The sequence below is a fragment of the Cervus elaphus genome, chromosome 32, assembly GCF_910594005.1.
Source record: "Cervus elaphus chromosome 32, mCerEla1.1, whole genome shotgun sequence".
In the NCBI taxonomy this organism is placed as follows: domain Eukaryota; kingdom Metazoa; phylum Chordata; class Mammalia; order Artiodactyla; family Cervidae; genus Cervus; species Cervus elaphus.
The window spans coordinates 5,826,116-5,849,989 of record NC_057846.1 but is presented as its reverse complement, the minus strand read 5'-3'; positions in this window follow the sequence as shown (position 1 = coordinate 5,849,989).

Genomic DNA, 23,874 nt, shown 5'->3' with positions numbered 1-23,874 from the left:
CGTGTTGCACATCACACATGAAAGGAGCCTTGATTTCCTTGATGGCACTCCAGAGAAACCCCAAGAATACTGTTTCAAGGCTAGACGTATACTGAGGTCACCATAGCCACACGAAAGAGCTCCGTGGACCAAAAATCAACTCGAGATGAGAGGTTAGTCCGTGGCTTCGACTCCAGAGGAATACCACCTTACCACAGGCACCTCAAGAGGAGGCTTCTCTCAGCTCTAGGTATGTGAGAGGGACCCTGAGTTTGCGGCCTCAAGTGGAATGGACACCGCGATGCCCTGACTCGATATAAGGCCGGATATCCCTGCAGTGACTTGAATGCAGGCTCGTCTTGCATCTCCCAAGATGAAAGGATGTCTGAATCCCCTGTGGAGACCACAGAGAAAGAGCTAGTTCCGCACCTCATGGCGACCGGAGGCCTCACATCCTTTGGAAACTCCAGAGTTACGCGGAGATCAGTGCCTCCAAAGGAGACGATGCCTGACTCCTCGTGAAACTTGATAGGAGTCCCAGGATTCCTGTGGCACGTGGAAAGGGACCCTTGGTCTCCCGTCTCAGCTGGAGAGGCGTCCCAATTGCCCTGCCAAGCCTCGAGGAGAATCCCGAGTTGTCCCTCGCAACTAGGCAGGAGTCCTGCCGTCGCTGAACAAACACGTGGGTGAAACAGCCATCCCCGTCGTAACTCGAGAATATACCCCAGGTTCCCGCCGCAACTCGAGAAAAACCATGAGACTTCCCCCACGCCGCGAGATGAGGCCCGATTCCCCTGCACTGCGTGCAGAGCATTTCCGTGTTGCACATCACACATGAAAGGAGCCTTGATTTCCTTGGTGGCACTCCAGAGAAACCCCAAGAACACTGTTTCCAGGCTAGAGGGATCCTGAGGTCACTGTAGAAACACGAAAGTGCTCCGTGTACCAAAAATCAACTCGAGATGAGAGGTTAGTCCCTGGCTTCGACTCCAGAGGAATACCACCGTACCACAAGCACCTCAAGAGGAGGCTTCTCTCAGCTCTAGGTATGTGAGAGGGACCATGAGTTTGCGGCCTCAAGTGGAATGGACACTGCGATGCCCTGACTCGAAATAAGGCCGGATATCCCTGCAGTGACTTGAATGCAGGCTCGTCTTGCATCTCCCAAGATGAAAGGATGTCTGAATCCCCTGTGGAGACCACAGAGAAAGACCTAATTCCCCACCTCATCGCGACCGGAGGCCTCACATCCTTTGAAAACTCCAGAGGTACGCGGAGGTCAGTGCCTCTAAAGGAGACGATGCCTGACTCCTCGTGAAACTTGATACGAGTCCCAGGATTCCTATGGCACATGGAAACGGACCCTTGGTCTCCCGCCTCAGCTGGAGAGGCGTCCTAATTGCCCTGCCAAGCCTCGAGGAGAATCCGGAGTTGTTCCTCGCAACTAGGCAGGAATCCTGACGTCGCTGAACAAACATGTGTGTGGAAGGTCCATCCCCATCGTAACTCGAGAATATACCCCAGGTTCCCGCTGCAACTCGAGAAAAACAATGAGACTTCCCCCTCGCCGCGAGATGAGGCCCGATTCCCCTGCACTGCATGCAGAGCAATTCCGTGTTGCACATCACACATGAAAGGAGCCTTGATTTCCTTGATGGCACTCCAGAGAAACCCCAAGAACACTGTTTCAAGGCTAGAGGGATCCTGAGGTCACTGTAGCAACACGAAAGAGCTCCGTGGACCAAAAATCAACTCGAGATGGGAGGTTAGTCCCTGGCTTCGACTCCGGAGGAATACCACCTTACCACAAGCACCTCAAGAGGAGGCTTCTCTCAGCTCTAGGTATGTGAGAGGGACCCTGAGTTTGCGGACTCAAGTGGAATGGACACCGCGATGCCCTGACTCGAAATAAGGCCGAATATCCCTGCAGTGACTTGAATGCAGGCTCGTCTTGCATTTCCCAAGACGAAAGGATGTCTGAATCCCCTGTGGAGACCACAGAGAAAGAGCCAGTTTCGCACCTCATGGCGACCGGAGGCCTCACATCCTTTGAAAACTCCAGAGGTACGCGGAGATCAGTGCCTCCAAAGGAGACGATGCCTGACTCCTCGTGAAACTTGATAGGAGTCCCAGGATTCCTGAGGCACGTGGAAAGAGACCGTTGGTCTCCCGCCTCAGCTGGAGAGGCGTCCCAATTGCCCAGCCAAGCCTCCAGGAGAATCCTGAGTTGTCCCTCGCAACTAGGCAGGAGTCCTGCCGTCGCTGAACAAACACGTGGGTGGAAGGGCCATCCCCGTCATAACTCGAGAATATACCCCAGGTTTCCGCCGCAACTCGAGAAAAACCATGAGACTTCCCCCTCGCCGCGAGATGAGGCCCGAACCCCTGCACTGCGTGCAGAGCAGTTCCGTGTTGCACATCACACATGAAAGGAGCCTTGATTTCCTTGATGGCACTCCAGAGAAACCCCAAGAACACTGTTTCAAGGCTAGACGTATCCTGAGGTCACCATAGCCACACGAAAGAGCTCCGTGGACCAAAAATCAACTCGAGATGAGAGGTTAGTCCCTGGCTTCGACTCCAGAGGAATACCACCTTACCACAAGCACCTCAAGAGGAGGCTTCTCTCAGCTCTAGGTTTGTGGGAGGGACCCTGAGTTTGCTGCCGCAATGGAATGGACACTGCGATGCCCTAACGCGAAAAAAGGCCGGATATCCCTGCACTGACTTGAATGCTGGCTCGTCTTACATCTCCCAAGAAGAAAGGATGTCTGAATCCCCTGTGGAGACCACAGAGAAAGACCAAGTTCCCCACTTCATGGCGACCTGAGGCCTCACATCCTTTGAAAACTCCAGAGGTACGCGGAGATCAGTGCCTCCAAAGGAGACGATTCCTGACTCCTCTGAAACTTGATAGGAGTCCCAGGATTCCTGTGGCACGTGGAAAGGGACCCTTGGTCTCCCGCCTCAGCTGGAGAGGCGTCCTAATTGCCCTGCCAAGCCTCGAGGAGAATCCCGAGTTGTCCCTCGCAACTAGGCAGGAGTCCTGATGTCGCTGAACAAACACGTGGGTGGAAGGGCCATCCCCGTCGTAACTCGAGAATATACCCCAGGTTCCCGCCGCAACTCGAGAAAAACCATGAGACTTCCCCCTCGCCGCGAGATGAGGCCCAATTCCCCTGCACTGCGTGCAGAGCAATTCCGTGTTGCACATCACACATGAAAGGAGCCTTGATTTCCTTGATGGCACTCCAGAGAAACCCCAAGAACACTGTTTCAAGGCTAGAGGGATCCTGAGGTCACTGTAACAACACGAAAGAGCTCCGTGGACCAAAAATCAACTCGAGATGAGAGGGTAGTCCCTGGCTTCGACTCCAGAGGAATACCACCTTACCAAAAGCACCTCAAGTGGAAGCTTCTCTCATCTCTAGCTATGTGAGAGGGACCCTGAATTTGTGGCCTCAAGTGGAATGGACACCGCGATGCCCTGACTCGAAATAAGGCCGGATATCCCTGCAGTGACTTGAATGCAGGCTCGTCTTGCATCTCCCAAGACGAAAGAATGTCTGAATCCCCGGTGGAGACCACAGAGAAAGACCTAGTTCCCCACTTCATCGTGACCGGAGGCCTCACATCCTTTGAAAACTCCAGAGGTACGCGGAGATCAGTGCCTCCAAAGGAGACGATGCCTGACTCCTCGTGAAACTTGATAGGAGTCCCAGGATTCCTGTGGCACGTGGAAAGGGACCCTTGGTCTCCCGCCTCAGCTGGAGAGTCGTCCCAATTGCCCTGCCAAGCCTCGAGGAGAATCCCGAGTTGTCCCTCGCAACTAGGCAGGAGTCCTGACGTCGCTGAACAAACACGTGGGTTAAACAGCCATACCCGTCGTAACTCGAGAATATACCCCAGGTTCCCGCCGCAACTCGAGAAAAACCATGAGACTTCCCCCTCGCCGCGAGATGAGGCCCGATTCCCCTGCACTGCGTGCAGAGCAATTCCGTGTTGCACATCACACATGAAAGGAGCCTTGATTTCCTTGATGGCATTCCAGAGAAACCCCAAGAACACTGTTTCAAGGATAGAGGAATCCTGAGGTCACTGTAGCAACCCGAAAGAGCTCCGTGGAACAAAAATCAACTCGAGATCAGAGGTTAGTCCCTGGCTTCGACTCCAGAGGAAACCACCTTACCACAAGCACCTCAAGAGGAGGCTTCTCTCAGCTGTAGGTATGTGAGAGGAACTCTGAGTTTGCGGCCTCAAGTGGAATGGACACCGCGATGCCCTGACTCGAAATAAGGCCGGATATCCCTACAGTGACTTGAATGCAGGCTCGACTTGCATCTCCCAAGACGAAAGAATGTCTGAATCCCCTGTGGAGACCACAGAGAAAGACCTAGTTCCCCACCTCATGGCGACCGGAGGCCTCACATCCTTTGAAAACTCCAGAGGTACGCGGAGATCAGTGCCTCCAAAGGAGACGATGCCTGACTCCTCGTGAAACTTGATAGGAGTCCCAGGATTCCTGTGGCACGTGGAAAGGGACACTTGGTCTCCCGCCTCAGCTGGAGAGGCGTCCCAGTTGCCCTGCCAAGCCTCGAGGAGAATCCCGAGTTGTCCCTCGCAACTAGGCAGGAGTCCTGACGTCGCTGAACAAACACGTGTGTGGAAGGGCCATCCCCGTCGTAACTCGAGAATATACCCCAGGTTCCCGCCGCAACTCGAGAAAAACCATGAGACTTCACCCTCGCCGCGAGATGAGGCCCGATTCCCCTGCACTGCGTTCAGAGCAATTCCGTGTTGCACATCACACATGAAAAGAGCCTTGATTTCCTTGATGGCACTTCATAGAAACCCCAGGAACACTATTTCAAAGCTAGAGGGATCCTGAGGTCACTGTAGCAACACGAAAGAGCTCTGTGGACCAAGAATCAACTCGATATGAGAGGTTAGTCCCTGGCTTCGACTCCAGAGGAATACCACCTTACCACAAGCACCTCAAGAGGAGGCTTCTCTCAGCTCTAGCTATGTGAGAGTGACAATGAGTTTGCGGCATCAAGTGGAATGGACACCGCGATGCCCTGACTCGAAATAAGGCCGGATGTCCCTGCAGTGACTTGAATGCAGGCTCATCTTGCATCTCCCAAGACGAAAGGGTGTCTGAATCCCCTGTGGAGACAACAAAGAAAGACCTAGTTCCCCACCTCATCGCGACCGGAGGCCTCACATCCTTTGAAAACTCCAGAGGTACGCGGAATTCACTGCTTCCAAAAGAGACGATGCCTGACTCCTCGTGAAACTTGATAGGAGCCCCAGGATTCCTGTGGCACGTGGAAAGGGACCCTTGGTCTCCCGCCTCAGCTGGAGAGGCGTCCCAATTGCCCTGCCAAGCCTCGAGAAGAATACCGAGTTGTTTCTTGCAACTAAGCAGGAGTCCTGACGTCACTGAACAAACACGTGTGTGGAAGGGCCATCCCCGTCGTAACTCGAGAATATACCCAGGTTCCTGCCGCAACTCGAGAAAAACCATGAGACTTCCCCCTCGCCGCGAGATGAGGCCCGATTCCCCTGCACTGCGTGCAGAGCAATTCCGTGTTGCACATCAAACATGAAAGGAGCCTTGATTTCCTTGATGGCACTCCAGAGAAACCCCAAGAACACTGTTTCAAGGCTAGAGGGATCCTGAGGTCACTGTAGCAACACGAAAGAGCTCTGTGGACCAAGAATCAACTCGATATGAGAGGTTAGTCCCTGGCTTCGACTCCAGAGGAATACCACCTTACCACAAGCACCTCAAGAGGAGGCTTCTCTCAGCTCTAGCTATGTGAGAGGGACAATGAGTTTGCGGCCTCAAGTGGAAAGGGCACCTCGATGCCCTGTCTCGAAATAAGGCCGGATATCCCTGCAGTGACTTGAATGCAGGCTCGTCTTGCATCTCCCAAGACGAAAGGGTGTCTGAATCCCCTGTGGAGACAACAAAGAAAGACCTAGTTCCCCACCTCATCGCGACCGGAGCCCTCACATCCTTTGAAAACTCCAGAGGTACGCGGAGATCAGTGCCTCCAAAGGAGACGATGCCTGACTCCTCGTGAAACTTGATAGGAGCCCCAGGATTCCTGTGGCACATGGAAAGGGACCCTTGGTCTCCCGCCTCAGCTGGAGAGGCGTCCCAATTGCCCTGCCAAGCCTCGAGGAGAATACCGAGTTGTTTCTTGCAACTAGGCAGGAGTCCTGACGTCACTGAACAAACACGTGGGTGGAAGGGCCATCCCCGTGGTAACTCGAGAATATACCCCAGGTTCCCGCCGCAACTCGAGAAAAACCATGAGACTTCCCCCTCGCCGCGAGATGAGGCCCGATTCCCCTGCACTGTGTGTAGAGCAATTCCGTGTTGCACATCACACATGAAAGGAGCCTTGATTTCCTTGATGGCACTCCAGAGAAACCCCAAGAACACTGTTTCAAGGCTAGAGGGATCATGAAGTCACTGTAGCAACACAAAAGAGCTCCGTGGACCAAAAATCAACTCGAGATGAGAGGTTAGTCCCTGGCTTCGACTCCAGAGGAATACCACCTTACCACAAGCACCTCAAGTGGAGGCTTCTCTCAGCTCTAGGTATGTGAGAGGGACCCTGAGTTTGCGGCCACAAGTGGAATGGACACCGCGATGCCCTGACTGGAAATAATGCCGGATATCCCTGCAGTGACTTGAATGCAGGCTCGTCTTGCATCTCCCAAGACGAAAGGATGTCTGAATCCCCTGTGGAGACCACAGAGAAAGAGCTAGTTCCGCACCTCATGGCGACAGGAGGCCTCACATCCTTTGAAAACTCCAGAGGTACGTGGAGATCAGTGCCTCCAAAGGAGACGATGCCTGACTCCTCGTGAAACTTGATAGGAGTCCCAGGATTCCTGTGGCATGTGGAAAGGGACCCTTGGTCTCCCGCCTCAGCTGGAGAAGCGTCCCAATTGCCCTGCCAAGCCTCGAGGAGAATCCCGAGTTGTCAATCGCAACTAGGCAGGAGTCCTGACGTCGCTGAACAAACACGTGGGTGAAACAGCCATTCCCGTCGTAACTCGAGAATATACCGCAGCTTCCCGCCGTAACTCGAGAAAAACCATGAGATTTCCCCTCGCCGCGAGATGAGGCCCGATTCCCCTGCACTACATGCAGAGCAATTCCGTGTTGCACATCACACATGAAAGGAGCCTTGATTTCTTTGATGGCACTCCAGAGAAACCCCAAGAACACTGTTTCAAGGCTAGAGGGATCCTGAGGTCACTGTAGCAACACGAAAGAGTTCCGTGCACCAAAATTCAACTCGAGATGAGAGGTTAGTCCCTGGCTTCTACTCCAGAGGAATACCACCGTACCACAAGCACCTCAAGAGGAGGCTTCTCTCAGCTCTAGGTATGTGAGAGGGACCATGAGTTTGCGGCCTCAAGTGGAATGGACACTGCGATGCCCTCACGCGAAATAATGCCGGATATCCCTGCAGTGACTTGAATGCAGGCTCGTCTTGCATCACCCAAGACGAAAGGATGTCTGAATCCCCTGTGGAGACCACAGAGAAAGACCTAGTTCCCCACCTCATCGCGACCGGAGGCCTCACATCCTTTGAAAACTCCAGAGGTACGCGGAGGTCAGTGCCTCCAAAGGAGACGATGCCTGACTCCTCGTGCAACTTGATAGGAGTCCCAGGATTTCTGTGGCACGTGGAAACGGACCCTTGGTCTCCCGCCTCAGCTGGAGAGGCGTCCTAATTGCCCTGCCAAGCCTCGAGGAGAATCCGGAGTTGTCCCTCGCAACTAGGCAGGAATCCTGACGTCGCTGAACAAACACGTGTGTGGAAGGGCCATCCCCATCGTAACTCGAGAATATACCCCAGGTTCCCGCTGCAACTCGAGAAAAACGATGAGACTTCCCCCTCGCCGCGAGATGAGGCCCGATTCCCCTGCACTGCATGCAGAGCAATTCCGTGTTGCACATCACACATGAAAGCAGCCTTGATTTCCTTGATGGCACTCCAGAGAAAACCCAAGAACACTGTTTCAAGGCTAGAGGGATCCTGAGGTCAATGTAGCAACATGAAAGAGCTCCGTGGACCAAAAATCAACTCGAGATGAGAGGTTAGTCCCTGGCTTCGACTCCGGAGGAATACCACCTTACCACAAGCACCTCAAGAGAAGGCTTCTCTCAGCTCTAGGTATGTGAGAGGGACCCTGAGTTTGCGGACTCAAGTGGAATGGACACCGCGATGCCCTGACTTGAAATAAGGCCGAATATCCCTGCAGTGACTTGAATGCAGGCTCGTCTTGCATTTCCCAAGACGAAAGGATGTCTGAATCCCCTGTGGAGATCACAGAAAAAGACATAGTTCCCCACCTCATCGCGACCAGAGGCCTCATATGCTTTGAAAACTCCAGAGGTACGCGGAGATCAGTGTCTCCAAAGGAGACGATGCCTGACTCCTCGTGAACCTTGATAGGAGTCCCAGGATTCCTGTGGCACGTGGAAAGGGACCTTTGGTCTCCCGCCTCAGCTGGAGGAGCGTCCCAATGGCCCTGCCAAGCCTCAAGGAGAATCCCGAGTTGTCCCTCGCAACTAGGCAGGAGTCCTGACGTCGCTGAACAAACACGTTGGTGGAAGGGCCATTCCATTTGTAACTCGAGAATATACCCCAGGTTCTCGCCGCAACTCGAGGAAACCATGAGACTTCCCCCTCGCCGCGAGATGAGGCCCGATTCCCCTGCTCTGCGTGCAGAGCAATTCCGTGTTGCACATCACACATAAAAGGAGCCTTGATTTCCTTGATGGCACTCCAGAGAAACCCCAAGAACACTGTTTCAAGCCTAGAGGGATCCTGAGGTCACTGTAGCAACACGAAAGAGCTCCGTGGACCAAAAATCAACTCGAGATGAGAGGTTAGTCCCTGACTTCGACTCCGGAGGAATACCACCTTACCACAAGCACCTCAAGAGGAGGCTTCTCTCAGCACTAGCTATGTGAGAGGGACCCTGAGTTTGCGGCCTCAAGTGGAATGGACACTGCGATGCCCTGACGCGAAATAAGGCCGGATATCCCTGCAGTGACTTGAATACAGGCTCGTCTTGCATCTCCAAAGATGAAAGGATGTCTGAATCCCCTGTGGAGACCACAGAGAAAAACCTACTTCCCCACCTCCTCGCGACCGGAGGCCTCACATCCTTTGAAAACTCCAGAGGTACGCGGAGATCAGTGCCTCCAAAGGAGACGATGCCTGACTCCTCGTGAAACTTCTTAGGAGTCCCAGGATTTCTGTGGCACGTGGAAAGGGACCCTTGGTCTCCCGCCTCAGCTGAAGAGGCGTCCCAATTGCCCTGCCAAGCCTCGAGGAGAATCCCGAGTTGTCCCTCGCAACTAGGCAGGAGTCCTGACGTCGCTGAACAAACACGTGGGTGGAAGGGCCATCCCCGTCGTAACTCGAGAATATAACCCAGGTTCCCATCGCAACTCGAGAAAACCATGAGACTTCGCCCTTGCCGCGAGATGAGGCCCGATTCCCCTGCACTGCGTGCAGAGCAATTCCGTGTTGCACATCACACATGAAAGGAGCCTTGATTTCCTTGATGGCACTCCAGAGAAACCCCAAGAACACTGTTTCAAAGCTAGAGGGATCCTGAGGTCACTGTAGCAACATGAAAGAGTTTCGTGGACCATAAATCAACTGGAGATTAGAGGTTAGTCCCTGGTTTCGACTCCAGAGGAATACCACCTTACCACAAGCACCTCAAGAGGAGGCTTCTCTCAGCTCTAGGTATGTGAGAGGGACCCTGAGTTTGCGGCCACAAATGGAATGGACACCGCGATGCCCTGACTCGAAAAAAGGCCGGATATCCCTGCAGTGACTTGAATGCAGGTTCGTCTTGCATCTCCCAAGACGAAAGGATGTCTGAATCCCCTGTGGAGACCACAGAGAAAGACCTAGTTCCCCACCGCATCGTGACCGGAGGCCTCACATCCTTTGAAAACTCCAGAGGTACGCGCAGATCAGTGCCTCCAAAGGAGACGATGCCTGACTCCTTGTGAAACTTGATAGGAGTCCCAGGATTCCTGTGGCACGTGGAAAGGGACACTTGGTCTTCCGCCTCAGCTGGAGAGGTGTCCCAATTGCCCTGCCAAGCCTCGAGGAGAATCCCGAGTTGTCCCTCGCAACTAGGCAGGAGTCCTGCCGTCACTGAACAAACACTTGTGTGAAAATGCCATCCCCGTCGTAACTCGAGAATATACCCCAGGTTCCCGCCGCAACTCGAGAAAAACCATGAGACTTCCCCCTCGCCGCGAGATGAGGCCCGATTCCCCTGCTCTGCGAGCAGAGCAATTCCGTGTTGCACATCACACATGAAAGGAGCCTTGATTTCATTGATGGCACTCCAGAGAAACCCCAAGAACACTGTTTCAAGGCTAGAGGGATCCTGAGGTCACTGTAGCAACACGAAAGAGCTCCGTGGACCACAAATCAACTGGAGATGAGAGGTTAGTCCCTGACTTCGACTCCAGAGGAATACCACCTTACCACAAGCACCTCAAGAAGAGGCTTCTCTCAGCTCTAGGTATGTGAGAGGGACCCTGAGTTTGCGGCCACAAGTGGAATGGACACCGCGATGCCCTGACTGGAAATAACGCCGGATATCCCTGCAGTGACTTGAATGCAGGCTCGTCTTGCATCTCCGAAGACGAAAGGATGTCAGAATCCACCGTGGAGACCACAGAGAAAGACCTAGTTCCCCACCTCATCGCGACCGGAGGCCTCACATCCTTTGAAAATTCCAGAGGTATGCGGAGATCAGTGCCTCCAAAGGAGACGATGCCTGACTCCTCGTGAAACTTCATAGGAGTCCCAGGAATCCTGTGGCACTTGGAAAGGGACCCTTGGTCTCCCGCCTCAGCTGGAGAGGCGTCCCAATTGCCCTGTCAAGCCTCGAGGAGAATCCCGGGTTGTCCCTCGCAACTAGGCAGTAGTCCTGACATCGCTGAACAAACACGTGTGTGGAAGGGCCATCCCCGTCGTAACTCGAGAATATACCCCAGGTTCCCACAGCAACTTGAGAAAAACCATGAGACTTCCCCCTCGCCGCTAGATGAGGCCCGATTCCCCTGCACTGCGTGCAGAGCAGTTCCGTGTTGCATATCACACATGAAAGGAGCCTTGATTTCCTTGATGGTACTCCAGAGAAACCCCAAGAACACTCTTTCAAGGCTAGAGGGATCCTGAGGTCACTGTAGCAACACGAAAGAGCTCCGTGGACCAAAAATCAACTCGAGATGAGAGGTTAGTCCCTGGCTTCGACTCCAGAGGAATACCACCTTACCACAAGCACCTCAAGAGGAGGCTTCTCTCAGCTTTAGGTATGTGAGAGGGACCCTGAGTTTGCGGCCTCAAGTGGAATGGACACCGCGATGCCCTGACTCGAAATAAGGCCGGATATCCCTGCAGTGACTTGAATGCAGGCTCGTCTTGCATCTCCCAAGACGAAAGGATGTCTGAATCCCCTGTGGAGACCACAGAGAAAGACCAAGTTCCCCACCTCATCGCGACCGGAGGCCTCACATCTTTTGAAAATTCCAGAGGTATGCGGAGATCAGTGCCTCTAAAGGAGACGATGCCTGACTCCTTCTGAAACTTGATAGGAGTCCCAGGATTCCTGTGGCACGTTGAAAGGGACCCTTGGTCTCACGCCTCAGCTGGAGAGGCTTTCCAATTGCCCTGCCAAGCCTCAAGGAGAATTCCGAGTTGTCCCTCGCAACTAGGCAGGAGTCCTGACGTCGCTGAAGAAACACGTGGGTGGAAGGGCCATCCCCGTCGTAACTCGAGAATATACCCCAGGTTCCCGCCGCAACTCGAGAAAAACCATGAGACTTCCCCCTCGCCGCGAGATGAGGCCCGATTCCCCTGCAGTGCGTGCAGAGCAGTTCCGTGTTGCACATCAAAAATGAAAGGAGCCTTGATTTCCTTGATGGCACTCCAGGGAAACCCCAAGAACACTGTTTCAAGGCTAGAGGGATACTGAGGTCACTGTAACAACACGAAAGAGCTCCGTGGACCAAAAATCAACTCGAGATGAGAGGTTAGTCCCTGGCTTCGAGTCCAGAGAAATACCACCTTAACACATGCACCTCAAGAGGAGGCTCTCTCAGCTCTAGCTATGTGAGAGGGACCCTGAGTTTGCGGCCTCAAGTGGAATGGACACTGCGATGCCCTGACGCGAAATAAGGCCGGATATCCCTGCAGTGACTTGAATGCAGGCTCGTCTTGCATCTCCAAAGACGAAAGGATGTCTGAATCCCCTGTGGAGACCACAGAGAAAGACCAAGTTCCCCACCTCATCGCGACCAGAGGCCTCACATCTTTTGAAAATTCCAGAGGTATGCGGAGATCAGTGCCTCTAAAGGAGACGATGCCTGACTCCTTCTGAAACTTGATAGGAGTCCCAGGATTCCTGTGGCACGTTGAAAGGGACCCTTGGTCTCCCGCCTCAGCTGGAGAGGCGTTCCAATTGCCCTGCCAAGCCTCAAGGAGAATTCCGAGTTGTCCCTCGCAACTAGGCAGGAGTCCTGACGTCGCTGAAGAAACACGTGGGTGGAAGGGCCATCCCCGTCGTAACTCGAGAATATACCCCAGGTTCCCGCCACAACTCGAGAAAAACCATGAGACTTCCCCCTCGCCGCGAGATGAGGCCCGATTCCCCTGCAGTGCGTGCAGAGAAATTCCGTGTTGCACATCAAAAATGAAAGGAGCCTTGATTTCCTTGATGGCACTCCAGGGAAACCCCAAGAACACTGTTTCAAGGCTAGAGGGATACTGAGGTCACTGTAACAACACGAAAGAGCTCCGTGGACCAAAAATCAACTCGAGATGAGAGGTTAGTCCCTGGCTTCGAGTCCAGAGTAATACCACCTTACCACATGCACCTCAAGAGGAGGCTCTCTAAGCTCTAGCTATGTGAGACGGACCCTGAGTTTGCGGCCTCAAGTGGAATGGACACTGCGATGCCCTGACGCGAAATAAGGCCGGATATCCCTGCAGTGACTTGAATGCAGGCTCGTCTTGGATCTCCCAAGATGAAAGGATGTCTGAATCCCCTGTGGAGACCACAGAGAAAGACCTAGTTCCCCACCTCATGGCGACCGGAGGCCTCACATCCTTTGAAAACTCCAGAGGTACGCGGAGATCAGTGCCTCCAAAGGAGACGATGCCTGACTCCTCGTGAAATTTCTTAGGAGTCCCAGGATTCCTGTGGCACGTGGAAAGGGACCCTTGGTCTTGCCCCTCAGCTGGAGAGGCGTCCCAATTGCCCTGCCAAGCCTCGAGGAGAATCCCGAGTTGTCCCTCGCAACTAGGCAGGAGTCCTGACGTCGCTGAACAAACACGTGGGTGGAAGGGCCATCCCCGACGTAACTCGAGAATATACCCCAGGTTCCCGCCGCAACTCGAGAAAAACCGTGAAACTTCCCCCTCGCCGCAATAAGAGGACCGATTCCCCTGCACTGCATTCAAAGCAATTCCGTGTTGCACATCAAACATGAAAGGAGCCTTGATTTCCTTGATGGCACTCCAGAGAAACCCGAAGAACACTGTTTCAAGGCTAGAGGGATCCTGAGGTCACTGTAGCAACAAGAAAGAGCTCCGTGGACCAAAAATCAACACGACATGAGAGGTTAGTCCCTGGCTTCGACTCCAGAGGTATACCTCCTTACCACAAGCACGTCAAGAGGAGGCTTCTCTCAGCTCTAGGTATGTGAGAGGGACACTGAGTTTGCGGCCTCAAGTGGAATGGACACTGCGATGCCCTGACTCGAAATAATGCCGGATATCCCTGCAGTGACTTGAATGCAGGCTCGTCTTGCATCTCCGAAGACGAAAGGTTGTCTGCGTCCCCTGTGGAGACCACAGAGAAAGACCTAGTTCCCCACCTCATCGTGACCGGAGGCCTCACATCCTTGGAAAACTCCAGAGGTACGCGGAGATCAGTGCCTCCAAAGGAGACGATGCCTGACTCCTCGTGAAACTTGATAGGAGTCCCAGGAATCCTGTGGCACGTGGAAAGGGACCCTTGGTCTCCGCCACAGCTGGAGAGGCGTCCCAATTGCCCTGCCAAGCCTCGAGGAGAATCCCGAGTTGTCCCTCACAACTAGGCAGGAGTCCTGACGTCGCTGAACAAACACGTGTGTGGAAGGGCCATCCCCGTCGTAACTCGAGAATATACCCCAGGTTCCCACCGCAACTCGAGAAAAACCATGAGACTTCCCCCTCGCCGCGAGATGCGGCCCGATTCCCCTGCACTGCGTGCAGAGCAGTTCCGTGTTGCACATCACACATGAAAGGAGCCTTGATTTCCATGATGGCACTCCAGAGAAACCCCAAGAACACTGTTTCAAGGCTAGAGGGATCCTGAGGTCACTGTAGCAACACGAAAGAGCTCCGTGGACCAAAAATCAACTCGAGATGAGAGGTTAGTCCCTGGCTTCGACTCCAGAGGAATACCACCTTACCACAAGCACCTCAAGAGGAAACTTCTCTCAGCTCTAGGTATGTGAGAGGGACCCTGAGTTTGCGGCCTCAAGTGGAATGGACACTGCGATGCCCTGACGGGAAATAACGCCGGATATCCCCGCAGTGACTTGAATGCAGGCTCGTCTTGCATCTCCCAAGATGAAAGGATGTCTGAATCCCCTGTGGAGACCACAGAGAAAGACCTAGTTCCCCACTTCATGGCGACCAGAGGCCTCACATCCTTTGAAAACTCCAGAGGTACGCGGAGATCAGTGCCTCCAAAGGACACGATGCCTGACTCCTCGTGAAACTTGATAGGAGTCCCAGGATTCCTGTGGCACGTGGAAAGGGACACTTGGTTTCCCGCCTCAGCTGGAGAGGCGTCCCAATTGCCCTGCCAAGCCTCGAGGAGAATCCCGAATTGTCCCTCGCAACTAGGCAGGAGTAATGACGTCGCTGAACAAACACGTGTGTGGAAGGGCCATCCCCGTCGTAACTCGAGAATATGCCCCAGGTGCCCGCCGCAACTCGAGAAAAACCATGAGACTTCCCCCTCGCTGCGAGATGAGGCCTGATTCCCCTGCACTGCGTGCAGAGCAATTCCGTGTTGCACATCACACATGAAAGGAGCCTTGATTTCCTTGATGGCACTCCAGAGAAACCCCAAGAACACTGTTTCAAGGCTAGAGGGATCCTGAGGTCACTGTAGCAACACGAAAGAGGTCGATGGAACAGAAATCAACTGGAGATGAGAGGTTAGTCCCTGGCTTCGACTCCCGAGGAATACCACCTTACCACAAACACCTCAAGAGGAGGCTTCTCTCAGCTCTAGGTATGTGAGAGGAACCCTGAGTTTGCGGCCTCAAGTGGAATGGACACCGCGATGCCCTGACTCGAAATAAGGCCGGATATACCTGCAGTGACTTGAATGCAGGCTCGTCTTGCATCTCCGAAGACAAAAGGATGTCTGAATCCCCTGTGGAGACCACAGAGAAAGACCTAGTTCCCCATCTCATCGTGACCGAAAGGCCTCACATCCTTTGAAAACTCCAGAGGTACGCGGAGATCGGTGCCTCCAAAGGAGACGATGCCTGACTCCTCGTGAAACTTGATAGGAGTCCCAGGAATCCTGTGGCACGTGGAAAGGGACCCTTGGTCTCCGCCACAGCTGGAGAGGCGTCCCAATTGCCCTGCCAAGCCTCGAGGAGAATCCCGAGTTGTCCCTCGCAACTAGGCAGGAGTCCTGACGTCGCTGAACAAACACGTGTGTGGAAGGGCCATCCCCGTCGTAACTCGAGAATATACCCCAGGTTCCCACCGCAACTCGAGAAAAACCATGAGACTTCCCCCTCGCCGCGAGATGCGGCCCGATTCCCCTGCACTGCGTGCAGAGCAGTTCCGTGTTGCACATCACACATGAAAGGAGCCTTGATTTCCATGATGGCACTCCAGAGAAACCCCAAGAACACTGTTTCAAGGCTAGAGGGATCCTGAGGTCACTGTAGCAACACGAAAGAGCTCCGTGGACCAAAAATCAACTCGAGATGAGAGGTTAGTCCCTGGCTTCGACTCCAGAGGAATACCACCTTACCACAAGCACCTCAAGAGGAAGCTTCTCTCAGTTCTAGCTATGTGAGAGGGACCCTGAGTTTGCGGCCTCAAGTGGAATGGACACTGCGATGCCCTGACGGGAAATAACGCCGGATATCCCCGCAGTGACTTGAATGCAGGCTCGTCTTGCATCTCCCAAGATGAAAGGATGTCTGAATCCCCTGTGGAGACCACAGAGAAAGACCTAGTTCCCCACTTCATGGCGACCAGAGGCCTCACATACTTTGAAAACTCCAGAGGTACGCGGAGATCAGTGCCTCCAAAGGACACGATGCCTGACTCCTGGTGAAACTTGATAGGAGTCCCAGGATTCCTGTGGCACGTGGAAAGGGACACTTGTTTTCCCGCCTCAGCTGGAGAGGCGTCCCAATTGCCCTGCCAAGCCTCGAGGAGAATCCCGAATTGTCCCTCGCAACTAGGCAGGAGTCCTGACGTCGCTGAACAAACACGTGTGTGGAAGGGCCATCCCCGTCGTAACTCGAGAATATGCCCCAGGTTCCCGCCGCAACTCGAGAAAAACCATGAGACTTCCCCCTCGCTGCGAGATGAGGCCTGATTCCCCTGCACTGCGTGCAGAGCAATTCCGTGTTGCACATCACACATGAAAGGAGCCTTGATTTCCTTGATGGCACTCCAGAGAAACCCCAGGAACACTGTTTCAAGGCTAGAGGGATCCTGAGTTCACTGTAGCAACACGAAAGAGGACGGTGGAACACAAATCAACTGGAGATGAGAGGTTAGTCCCTGGCTTCGATTCCAGAGGAATACCACCTTACCACTAGCACCTCAAGAGGAGGCTTCTCTCAGCTCTAGCTATGTGAGAGGGACCCTGAGTTTGCAGCCTCAAGTGGAATGGACACCGCGATGCCCTGACGCAAAATAAGGCCGGATATCCCTGCAGTGAACTTGAATGCAGGCTCGTCTTGCATCTCCCAAGACGAAAGGATGTCTGAATCCCCTGTGGAGACCACAGAGAAAGACCTAGTTCGCCACCTCATCGCGACCGGAGGCCTCACATCCTTTGAAAACTACAGAGGTACGCGGAGATCAGTGCCTCCAAAGGAGACGATGCCTGACTCCTCGTGAAATTTCTTAGGAGTCCCAGGATTCCTGTGGCACGTGGAAAGGGACCCTTGGTCTCGCCCCTCAGCTGGAGAGGCGTCCCAATTGCCCTGCCAAGCCCCGAGGAGAATCCCGAGTTGTCCCTCGCAACTAGGCAGGAGTCCTGTCGTCGCTGAACAAACACGTGGTTGGAAGGGCCATCCCCGTCGTAACTCGAGAATATACCCCAGGTTCCCGCCGCAACTCGAGAAAAACCGTGAAACTTCCCCCTCGCCGCAATAAGAGGCCCGATTCCCCTGCACTGCATTCAAAGCAATTCCGTGTTGCACATCAAACATGAAAGGAGCCTTGATTTCCTTGATGGCACTCCAGAGAAACCCCAAGAACACTGTTTCAAGGCTAGAGGGATCCTGAGGTCACTGTAGCAACAAGAAAGAGCTCCGTGGACCAAAAATCAACTCGAGATGAGAGGTTAGTCCCTGGCTTCGACTCCAGAGCTATACCTCCTTACCACAAGCACCTCAAGAGGAGGCTTCTCTCAGCTCTAGGTATGTGAGAGGGACCCTGAATTTGCGGCCTCAAGTGGAATGGACACCGCGATGCCCTGACGGAAAATAAGGCCGGACATCCCTGCAGTGACTTGAATGCAGGCTCGTCTTGCATCTCCCAAGACGAAAGGATGACTGAATCCCCTGTGGAGACCACAGAGAAAGACCTAGTTCCCCACCTCATCGCGACCGGAGGCCTCACATCCTTTGAAAATTCCAGAGGTAGTCAGAGATCAGTGCCTCCAAAGGAGATGATGCCTGACTCCTCGTGAAACTTGATAGGAGTCCCAGGATTCCTGTGGCACGTGGAAAGGGACTCTTGGTCTCCCGCCTCAGCTGGAGAGGCGTCCCAATTGCCCTGCCAAGCCTCGAGGAGAATCCCGAGTTGTCCCTCGCAACTAGGCAGGAGTCCTGCCGTCGCTGAACAAACACGTGTGTGGAAGGGCCATCCCCGTCGTAACTCGAGAATATACCCGAGGTTCCCGCTGCAACTCGAGAAAAACCATGAGACTTCCCCCTCGCCGCGAGATGAGGCCCGATTCCCCTGCACTGCGTGCAGAGCAATTCCGTGTTGCACATCACACATGAAAGGAGCCTTGATTTCCTTGATGGCACTCCAGAGAAACCCCAAGAACACTGTTTCAAGGCTAGAGGGATCCTGAGGTCACTGTAGCAACAAGAAAGAGCTCCGTGGACCAAAAATCAACTGGAGATGAGAGGTTAGTCCATGGCCTCGACTCCAGAGGAATACCACCTTAGCACAAGCACGTCAAGAGGAGGCTTCTCTCAGCTCTAGGTATGTGAGAGGGACACTGATTTTGGGGCTTCAAGTGGAATGGACACTGCGATGCCCTGACTCGAAATAATGCCGGATATCCCTGCAGTGACTTGAATGCAGGCTCGTCTTGCATCTCCGAAGACGAAAGGTTGTCTGAGTCCCCTGTGGAGACCACAGAGAAAGACCTAATTCCCCACCTCATCGCGACCGGAACCCTCACATCCTTTGAAAACTCCAGAGGTACGCGGAGATCAGTGCCTCCAAAGGAGACGATGCCTGACTCCTCGTGAAACTTCTTAGAAGTCCCAGGATTCCTGTGGCACGTAGAAAGGGACCCTTGGTCTCCCGCCTCAGCTGGAGAGGCATCCCAATTGCCCTGCCTAGCCTCGAGGAGAATCCCGAGTTGTCCCTCGCAACTAGGCAGGAGTCCTGAATTCGCTGAACAAACACGTGGGTGGAAGGGCCATCCCCGTCGTAACTCGAGAATATACCCCAGGTTGCCACCGCAACTCGAGAAAAACCATGAGACTTCCCCCTCGCCGCAAGATGAGGCCCGATTCCCCTGCACTGCATTCAAAGCAATTCGGTGTTGCACATCAAACATGAAAGGAGCCTTGATTTCCTTGATGGCACTCCAGAGAAACCCCAGGAACACTGTTTCAAGGCTAGAGGGATCCTGAGGTCACTGTAGCAACAGGAAAGAGCTCCGTGGACCAAAAATCAACACGAGATGATAGGTTAGTCCCTGGCTTCGACTCCAGAGGAATACCACCTTACCACAAGCACCTCAAGAGGAGGCTTCTCTCAGCTCTAGGTATGTGAGAGGGACCCTGAGTTTGCGGCCTCAAGTGGAATGGACACCGCGATGCCCTGACTCGAAATAAGGCCGGATATCCCTGCAGTGACTTGAATGCAGGCTCGTCTTGCATCTCCCAAGACGAAAGGATGTCTGAATCCCCTGTGGAGACCACAGAGAAAGACGTAGTTCCCCACCTCATCGCAACCGGAAGCCTCACATACTTTGAAAACTCCAGAGGAACACTGAGATCAGTTCCTCTAAAGGAGACGATGCCTGACTCCTCATGAAACTTGATAGGAGTCCCAGGATTCCTGTGGCACGTCGAAAGGGACCCTTGGTCTCCCGCCTCAGATGGAGAGGCGTCCCAATTGCCCTGCCAAGCCTCGAGGAGAATCCCGAGTTGTACCTCGCAACTTGGCAGGAGTCCTGACTTCGCTGAAGAAACACGTGGGTGGAAGGGCCATCCCCGTCGTAACTCGAGAATATACCCCAGGTTCCCGCCACAACTCGAGAAAAACCATGAGACTTCCCCCTCGCCACAAGATGAGGCCCGATTCCCCTGAACTGCATTCAAAGCAATTCCGTGTTGCACATCAAACATGAAAGGAGCCTTGATTTCCTTGATGGCACTCCAGAGAAACCCCAAGAACACTGTTTCAAGGCTAGAGGGATCCTGAGGTCACTGTAGCAACACGAAAGAGCTTCGTTGACCAAAAGTCAACTCGAGATGAGAGGTTAGTCCCTGGCTTCGACTCCAGAGGAATACCACCTTACCACAAGCACCTCAAGAGGAGGCTTCTCTCAGCTCTAGGTATGTGAGAGGGACCCTGATTTTGCGGCCTCAGGTGGAATGGACACTGCGATGCCCTGACGCAAAATAACGCCGGATATCCCTGCAGTGACTTGAATGCAGGCTCGTCTTGCATCTCCCAAGATGAAAGGATGTCTGAATCCCCTGTGGAGACCACAGTGAAAGACCTAGTTCCCCACCTCATCGCGACCGGAGGCCTCACATCCTTTGAAAACTCCAGAGGTATGCGCAGATCAGTGCCTCCAAAGGAGACGATGCCTGAATCCTCGTGAAACTTGATAGAAGTCCCAGGATTCCTGTGGCACGTTGAAAGGGACCCTTGGTCTCCCGCCTCAGCTGGAGAGGCGTCCCAATTGCCCTGCCAAGCCTCGAGGAGAATCCCGAGTTGTCCCTCGCAACTAGGCAGGAGTCCTGCCGTCACTGAACAAACACTTGTGTGGAAAGGCCAACCCCGTCGTAACTCGAGAATATACCCCAGGTTCCCGCCGCAACTCGAGAAAAACCATGAGACTTCCCCCTCGCCGCTAGATGAGGCCCGATTCCCCTGCACTGCGTGCAGAGCAATTCCGTGTTGCACATCACACATGAAAGGAGCCTTGATTTCCTTGATGGCACTCCAGAGAAACCCCAAGAACACTGTTTCAAGGCTAGAGGGATCCTGAGGTCACTGTAGCAACACGAAAGAGCTCCGTGGACCAAAAATCAACATGAGATGATAGGTTAGTCCCTGGCTTCGACTCCAGAGGAATACCACCTTACCACAAGCACCTCAAGAGGAGGCTTCTCTCAGCTCTAGGTATGTGAGAGGGACCCTGAGTTTGCGGCCTCAAGTGGAATGGACACCGCGATGCCCTGACTCGAAATAAGGCCGGATATCCCTGCAGTGACTTGAATGCAGGCTCGTCTTGCATCTCCCAAGACGAAAGGATGTCTGAATCCCCTGTGGAGACCACAGAGAAAGACGTAGTTCCCCACCTCATCGCGACCGGAAGCCTCACATACTTTGAAAACTCCAGAGGTACACTGAGATCAGTGCCTCTAAAGGAGACGATGCCTGACTCCTCATGAAACTTGATAGGAGTCCCAGGATTCCTGTGGCACGTGAAAAGGGACCCTTGGTCTCCCGCCTCAGATGGAGAGGCGTCCCAATTGCCCTGCCAAGCCTCGAGGAGAATCCCGAGTTGTCCCTCGCAACTAGGCAGGAGTCCTGACGTCGCTGAACAAACACGTGGGTGGAAGGGCCATCCCCGTCGTAACTCGAGAATATACCCCAGGTTCCCGCCGCAACTCGAGAAAAACCATGAGACTTCCCCCTCGCCGCAAGATGAGGCCCGATTCCCCTGCACTGCATTCAAAGCAATTCCGTGTTGCACATCAAACATGAAAGGAGCCTTGATTTCCTTGATGGCACTCCAGAGAAACCCCAAGAACACTGTCTCAAGGCTAGAGGGATCCTGAGGTCACTGTAGCAACACGAAAGAGCTTCGTTGACCAAAAATCAACTCGAGATGAGAGGTTAGTCCCTGGCTTCGACTCCAGAGGAATACCACCTTACCACAAGCACCTCAAGAGGAGGCTTCTCTCAGCTCTAGGTATGTGAGAGGGACCCTGAGTTTGCGGCCTCAAGTGGAATGGACACCGCGATGCCCTGACTCGAAATAAGGCCGGATATTCCTGCAGTGACTTGAATGCAGGCTCGACTTGCATCTCCCAAGATGAAAGGATGTCTGAATCCCCTGTGGAGACCACAGAGAAAGACCTAGTTCCCCACCTCATCGCGACCGGAGGCCTCACATCCTTTGAAAACTCCAGAGGTATGCGCAGATCAGTGCCTCCAAAGGAGACGATGCCTGACTCCTCGTGAAACTTGATAGGAGTCCCAGGATTCCTGTGGCACGTGGAAAGGGACCCTTGGTCTCCCGCCTCAGCTGGAGAGGCGTCCCAATTGCCCTGCCAAGCCTCGAGGAGAATCCCGAGTTGTCCCTCGCAACTAGGCAGGAGTCCTGCCGTCGCTGAACAAACACGTGGGTGGAAAGGCCATCCCCGTCGAAACTCGAGAATATACCCCAGGTTCCCGCCGCAACTCGAGAAAAACCATGAGACTTCCCCCTCGCCGCGAGATGAGGCCCGATTCCCCTGCACTGCATGCAGAGCAATTCCGTGTTGCACATCACACATGAAAGGAGCCTTGATTTCCTTGATGGCACTCCAGAGAAACCCCAAGAACACTGTTTCAAGGCTAGAGGGATCCTGAGGTCACTGTAGCAACACGAAAGAGCTCCGTGAACCAAAAATCAACTCGAGATGAGAGGTTAGTCCCTGGCTTCGACTCCAGAGGAATACCACCTTACCACAAGCACCTCAAGAGGAGGCTTCTCTCAGCTCTAGGTATGTGAGAGGGACCCTGATTTTGCGGCCTCAAGTGGAATTGACACTGCGATGCCCTGACTCGAAATAAGGCTGGATATCCCTGCAGTGACTTGAGTGCAGGCTCGTCTTGCATCTCCCAAGATGAAAGGATGTCTGAATCCCCTGTGGAGACCACAGAGAAAGACCTAGTTCCCCATCTCATCGCGACCGGAGGCCTCACATCCTTTGAAAACTCCAGAGGTACGCGGAGATCAGTGCCTCCAAAGGAGACGATGCCTGACTCCTCGTGAAACTTGATAGGAGTCCCAGGATTCCTGTGGCACGTGGAAAGGGACCCTTGGTCTCCCGCCTCAGCTGGAGAGGCGTCCCAATTGCCCTGCCAAGCCTCGAGGAGAATCCCGAGTTGTCCCTCGCAACTAGGCAGGAGTCCTGACGTCGCTGAACAAACATGTGGGTGGAAGGGCCATCCCCGTCGTAACTCGAGAATATACCCCAGGTTCCCGCCGCAACTCGAGAGAAACCATGAGACTTCCCCCTCGCCGCGAGATGAGGCCCGATTCCCCTGCACTGCGTGCAGAGAAATTCCGTGTTGCACATCACACATGAAAGGAGCCTTGATTTCCTTGATGGCACTCCAGAGAAACCCCAAGAACACTGTTTCAAGGCTAGATTGATCCTGACGTCACTGTAGCAACACGAAAGAGCTCCGTGGACCAAAAATCAACTCGAGATGAGAGGTTAGTCCCTGGCTTCGATTCCAGAGGAATACCACCTTACCACAAGCACCTCAAGAGGAGGCTTCTCTCTGCTCTAGGTATGTGAGAGGGACCCTGATTTTGCGGCCTCAAGTGGAATGGACACTGCGATGCCCTGACGCGAAATAACGCTGGATATCCCTGCAGTGACTTGATGCAGGCTCGTCTTGCATCTCCCAAGATGAAAGGATGTCTGAATCCCCTGTGGAGACCACAGAGAAAGACCTAGTTCCCCATCTCATCGCGACCGGAGGCCTCACATCCTTTGAAAACTCCAGAGGTACGCGGAGATCAGTGCCTCCAAAGGAGACGATGCCTGACTCCTCGTGAAACTTGATAGGAGTCCCAGGATTACTGTGGCACCTGGAAAGGGACACTTGGTCTCCCGCCTCAGCTGGAGAGGCGTCCCAATTGCCCTGCCAAGCCTCGAGGAGAATCCCGAGTTGTCCCTCGCAACTAGGCAGGAGTCCTGACGTCGCTGAACAAACACGTGGGTGGAAGGGCCATCCCCGTCGTAACTCGAGAATATACCCCAGGTTCCTACCGCAACTAGAGAAAAACAGTGAGATTTCCCCCTCGCCGTAAGATGAGGCCCGATTCCCCTGCACTGCGTGCAGAGCAATTCCGTGT